This window comes from Podarcis erhardii (genome assembly GCF_964252035.2).
Source record: "Podarcis erhardii genome assembly, chromosome: 11".
In the NCBI taxonomy this organism is placed as follows: domain Eukaryota; kingdom Metazoa; phylum Chordata; class Lepidosauria; order Squamata; family Lacertidae; genus Podarcis; species Podarcis erhardii.
In genome coordinates, this window is record NC_138501.1 from 43,805,152 (window position 1) to 43,811,935 (window position 6,784).

A 6,784-nucleotide genomic window follows, 5' to 3' on the forward strand; every position below is an offset into this window, starting at 1 on the left:
TCCACCCACTTTTGGTTGCTCCCTATTGCCAGAGAGGATGAGCTTTCCAGCTAAGTAGAAAAGCCAAGAGCTTTCTTGCATAAAAAGATAGGATTGGCTTAACTAGGTCAAGCCATAATGTGTGTTTTCCAAGAAAATACACAAACCTTCATAACGATGCACAGGACCCACACAGATATACATGTATGCACATGAACACACACACACAAACACACATTGAAGCCACTAGCCAGGTCTGCTGTCGTCCTCCTGAGAAATGTGGGTCCCTCTTGGGATTTAGTGTTCTTGTGAATTCTCTCATTCTCTGAGAAACTTTGCTCACTTCCCATCCACCCCATGCTATTTGTGAGGGTTGCCATAGTGATGGCTTGAGCATGGCTTCACCTTTTCCACCTCTATGTATTCTTGATGAAGGTCACGGCTGGGATATGCAACCTGAGGTCAGAGGTCTAACAGAGAGTGATAACTCATCAGGAGGTAGATGAGCTTACAGCAGAGTTTTACTTCCCTGGGAGATCTAGCATTGTCAGGACAGAAGCAATGCAATCAGAGGCTGGAATATCTGAGAACATCTCCCTAAACTTCAAGCCCCAAATATTCTGACCACTGCATGGCTTAGACTGCCATGCACATGCGTCACTCAAGCATGTGTAAACAACAACAAGCATTTATATAGCGCCCTTCAAGCATTTACGTATGTCTTCTCCAAAATCCTTATATCGGCTTTGCAAAGTCGAAATACTATTATTATTTCTGTAATGCAGATGGGGTGGGGAGGGCCAATAAAATAGCAGCAAGCCTAATATAGAGTCACTCAGTGAATTTCCATCTGGAGTAAGCAGTGAACCGGGGATTGCTGTGCTTGCAGATCACAGTCCTAGGCATTAATGGCCAGTGGCAATGTAGAATCACCACACCCATTCTCAAACCATAGGCCCCTTCTGAATTTGCATTTAGCATCAGTGCTGCATAGGGCGCTACAGAATAGAAATACAAGGCATCACTTGGGAGGCAGAGAAGCCAAGGTCTGGCAAATGAGTTGTCGGGCAAAGGAAGCTGCCTTATACCAACTCAGACCATTGGTGCATCCTATCTCAGCATTGAGGGACACGGGTGGCACTGTGGGTTAAACCACAGAGCCTAGGACTTGCCAATCAGAAGGTCGGCGGTTCGAATGCCCACAATGGGGTGAGCTCCCGTGGCTCGGTCCCAGCTCCTGCCAACCTAGCAGTTTGAAAGCATGTCAAAGTAGATAAATAGCAAGTAGATAAATAGCTACCACTCCGGCGGGAAGGTAAATGGCGTTTCCATGTGCTGCTCTGGTTCACCAGAAGCAGCTTAGTCATGCTGGCCACATGACCCGGCAGCTGTACGCCGGCTCCCTCGGCCAATAAAGCGAGATGAGCACCGCAACCCCAGAGTCGTTCACGACTGGACCTAATGGTCAGGGGTCCCTTTACCTTTTACCTTTATCTCAGCATTGTCTACCCTACACTGACAAGTTTCGGGCAAAGATCCGAAGCTGCCAGGGAACGAAGCTAGGACCTTTTGCATGTAAAGCAGATATGCTTTACCACTGAACTACGCCCCCTTCCCCACAAAGAATCAGTCCCAGTTATCTGTTGCTACCCCCAAGCTGGCCTGCTAAGGTTACCTTTTTTTTTTTTTAGGTACACTCACCAATATTGCACAGGCTCAGGAAACAGGGACATGCTTGTGTATTTGAAATGAACCAATTTTCACACTGCGCCTGCTGCTTGAGGTCCTTGCCCGGCTGCACACAATGTTGTGCACTGCTGCTGTGTTGTACATTGCAGAAGACTCATGTCAGTCCATTGTTCATTTGCCCTGAAATAGCTCGCCCTGCAAGAGTATTCCTAGCCCAGAAATGGAAGCAAGAAGAAATTCTGATGAAAGACTAATGGCAGACAAAATTAATGGACTATGCAGAATTAGATAAAATGACAAGAAGGATTCAAAACCTGCGGGACCAGAGATTTACAGAAGATTGGAAGAAATATATGAACTATTTGAAGAGCAACTGTAATCAACAAATTACGATAGTAGGACTACAAGAAGTTTTGTAAGGAGAAATGTATGAAGCATTGCAAAGTAGAGAAAGAATAGAGATATTAGTTATGAGTTAAATGTAATTGTGGAAGTAAGAAATGTGTATTTAGTGAATAGATTGGAAATTTTTCAGATGTGATTGATGGAAGTAAAAAAAATGGTATAAGATATGAAAGTATGTTTAATTACTGTTGAAAATGATACGTTGAAAAACTAATAAAAAAAGTATATATAAATAGCTCACCCTGGCACGGGCTTTCTGGAGCAGGAAACAACAGAACCATAGAATTGTAGAATTGCAAGAGACCCCGTGGGACATGCAGTTCAACCCACCAGCAATGCAGGAATCACAGCTAAAATCAGTCGCTCTCCTAGCTCCAACAGAACTTACCCAGTGTTCCTAAGGAATCAGCACCCACCCTAAGGACAGAGACTCTTGAAATTGAAGGCGGTGGCATCCAAAATACAAAACACTATCAGAGTGTGAAGGAGATGCAGTTGGCGCACCAAGCACAGCTGGAGAAAAGTGCTTGATGCCAAAGAGGCTACTAGAGCGCAGGAGTGGAACACAGAACAGTCCCAAGCTGGGAATCTGGTGCTTTAGGGTGGCTGATGTGTTCTCCACCTTGCTTCCAGATTAAAAAACATGGCACTTCACCTAAGGACAGAATTTGCCGTCTGAAACAAGGTAGTATCACGCACTTGGTTCTTGCCCTGCAGTGATTCCAGTACAAGCAATTTTTTGCTTTTGTTTTTATTGTCCATGGAAGAAGTAACTCCATCTCTACAAAGGAGTACTTGCTTTGCTTCGTTTATGACAATAAATAAGGAAATAATTTGCAGCTATGGAGTTCTCTATGTGTATTCTCTCTATGTGTTTGCAGCTATGGAGTTCTCTCCATATGAGAGAACTTGCAGCTATGAGAGAATTTGCAGCTATGGAGTTCTCTAGGCAGTTATAGAGGGAAAGGTGGGGAATTTGTGTCCACGCAAAAGCATCTACCTGTGTGCACAGGAAAGTCAAGATTTGGGAAGGATGGAAACCTTGACAACTCTAGTGTGTTGGCCACTGGCATGCAGACCCTGCAGGGGACCCCAGAGGGCAATGAAAAGGCTTACCTAGCCATGCTTTCTATCAGACTTCCTCATTGGCCATGCTGGCTGGGGCTGGTGGGAATTGTCATTCAAAACATCTGGAGGGGGAACCAGGTCAGCAAAAGCTACTGTAATGCATGATGGTCTTTGTAACATGGTTGTATTGATCACAGCTGTAGACCAGATCCCATGCACACTTCTCACTTCAAGGCTGGCTTGGTGGGGGACACACACCACACACTGACTTAAGCTTCTTTTAAAGTACAGAAATTATTGCAACGATGCAAATTACCTTGGGTGCAATTGCCCAGGAATATTTCTCTGCAGAAGCCACAGAGAAATTAATGGGAGCCACGCAAGGGCCTGGAATGAGGAATATCCCTCCTTCACTGTTGCCAAATGTGCTAAGGGCAAACGCACACTAAAATAATTTCAGTTGTGGGAGCCCTTTTTCAGTCTGTTGCAATGATGCTGCTGTATATATATTTTGAAGTGGCCAATTAAAATTAGATTTTAAACATGGATTATAGAAATACAGTGGTACCTCGGGTTAAGAACTTAATTCATTCCAGAGGTCCATTCTTAACCTGAAACTGGTCTTAACCTGAGGTACCACTTTAGCTAATGGTGCCTCCCACTGCCACTGCGCCACCAGAGCACTTTTGCACATTTTGTTATTCTGAAACAACCTGTTTTCTTCTTCTTCTAACCTCCGGGTTGTGTTTAACTGAGCAGGAGATGTTGGAAATATTAGCACATGTAGAGGGAAAATAATTCAAAGCCTTTATGTTTGGGGACCAATTAATTATCAAAACCTCCAGTTTTGAGAAGAAAGATATTTAATCTCCTCTAATCCCTTGTGACTCTGACCTTTGACCTCTGCATCCTGACCTCTGGGTTCGGGGCTCCCATCCCGCAGGACACGACTAAATATAGACCCATTGTTTTACAAACAATAGTTTCATAAATCTTTGCAAGTGTAACACTGGAGCCCTTCGCCATCAGCATCGTCTCCATTCCCCTCTGGACCCTGAATATATTTCTGTGGGCATGAGCTACAAATTCTGCTTCTTTGTCTTCTAGCAATTCTGATCTGATCTAACGCATTGTTCCTGCTACATAGGGTTCTGTGTGCGAGAGAAAGAGAGAGAGTGTTTGTGTGTTGTCCTGTTTTTTTGCCTTCACACTCACTGGAGCCAGTTCCCGCTTCTGATCTGACAGCCGAAGAGCTTGGGAGGTAATTATACAGCTCTGCACGTGCCTTGCTTGCGGCATATGACACACCACATTATTGACACCAATTTTAATTACTTCTATTTATCTCTCCCTTCTACCTAACCCAAAGTTGACATTAGTTACTTCAGCACAGGAGTTGTTGAATGGAGTGCAGTTCCCCTCAACCTACCAAGTGCCCCTTTCCCTAAATAAACCACTGGGGTTTTTTGAAACAAGAGGAAATCCTGTCTTCTTTTTTTGTTTTCATGGAATGATGTGAAGAAGGTAGGGTGCGCATTTATGGTAGCCACCTAGTGGAATTTATTTTCTTCTGCATGACTTCCTGAGAATAGAGCACAGATACCTTGTGTGCATATGCTAGTCTGGGAATTTGTATGTCCCAGAGCTTTGTACAGGCTCTGGTGCATGCCTGGAATTCATCCTCATCTTGAGGAAGATGGGGCAGCTCAGTGCTGAAATCCCTCTATGATGGAGGAGTGGGAGGGATTTGTGGCTCTGAACTCCAGCTCCCATAATTCATGACAACAGGCCACGCTGGCTTGGCTGTTGAGGATCAGAGGGCACCAGGTTAGCTAAACTTGCTTTTGGAGCATGGCGTTGCCTCCTTTCCCACTGAAAGGTAGTAGGGAAGGTTTTGTTTCCATGATGGAATCCTCACACCCACAAATGGCCTCCTGTATCTCACCCCGTGTATGTCCCCGTTCAAAATGTTGCAATTCCACACCGAAACAGAAAGCACCCTCTCTCTCCACTTCCTGTTCCCCTCCCAATTTTGAAGCGCTGTAGCCCCTCTACTGAATTTTGTGGCTTCTTTTAGGTAAGGTAAAGGGACCCCTGACCATCAGGTCTAGTCATGGCCAACTCTGGGGTTGCGGCACTCATCTCGCTTTACTGGCTGAGGGAGCCGGGGTACAGCTTCCGGGTCTAGTAGCCAGCATGACTAAGCTGCTTCTGGCGAACCAGAGCAGCGCACGGAAACGTCATTTACCTTCCCGCTGGAGCGGTACCTATTTATCTACTTGCACTTTGGCGTGCTTTCAAACTGCTAGGTTGGCAGGAGCAGGGACCGAGCAACGGCAGCTCACCCCGTTGCGGGGATTCGAATGAGCAAACCCTAGGCTCTGTGGTTTAAACCACAATGCCACCCGTGTCCCTTGTGGCTTCTTTTAGGTGCTACAAAAACCATTTTGAGCACGTCTCTGCCTAAGCTCTGAGGTGTGAATAGGTGAGCAGGCATTGAAAACCAGGCTCATTCGCTATCCACCCAAAGGTATCACTTGCAGGGGGAAAGCAAGGTGAGACGTTTCCCCACTTTACCCCTTTCCACAGATTAAGACTCCTATTGGCAGAGGCTACCTGGTGCCGAACCCAAGGAGAGGTGATCCGGGAGCAAGGATCATCCTCGCCCAGCACATGCAAGTGTAAAAATGAATTACCGCAATGCAAGGAGCAAGGAGGAGAATATCAAGCTTTGCTTTAATTTAATATAGCACTGGATATTTCTATGCACTCCTTATTAACCACTGGATGAAACATTCTCTGTGGCTGAGACTGCACTGACATTAATAATTCATCTTCGGTTTGTTCCGGACTGCAGAGTTCCTTCTTTGCCACTCCATAAGCAACTGGATATTTTAAGTAAATGCAGGGGGAGATTGTATATATGTACACACAGACACATAGAGACACACACAGAAACAGAAACACACACACACACACACACACACACACACACACAGAGAGAGAGAGAGAGAGAGAGAGAGAGAGAATATACCTACAAAATAAATAATCATAATAGCAGTATTCCAAAGCTCTCTTTTGCTTTTAGTTTTCCATAGCAAGCAAGGATTCCCTCGAGAACACATATGCCTGACCCTAAACTTTCCCCATTTTCCAAGTCAGTGCACTTGATGGGAACCTATCAGGCTTCCTCTCTCTGATTACATACCCTTTAGATCTTTAGTTGTGGAACTGTTGCCAATTTAGGGTTGCATGAATTCATTTCATTGATGGAGCTTTTAAGATATTTGGTCCCTCATTCTCTCCACCTGCCCCATGCATCTTAAGTGGCTTGCAAAAGAATCGAGACCACGCGCGCAAGGTGTTGGGTCTAGGGGGCAGTCCACCATTCATCTTTCTAAATATGCAAACACATTAGATTTCCTTCTGACCAAGTTGTGGCGGGGGAGTGGAATTGTCCCTTTGGAAACAAAGCTCGAGTTCCAAGCTCTTCAAGTTCCCTCCCCCACCTTCAATTTTTAGCAAGCTAGTAAAAATCAATAGCCTTGTGTTCCCATCTGTAAGCCACCTGACATTCTATGAATGATCAATGGAGCTTACACAGGGACTCTCAAGAAAGCAGGCCAGAACACCACAACATTAC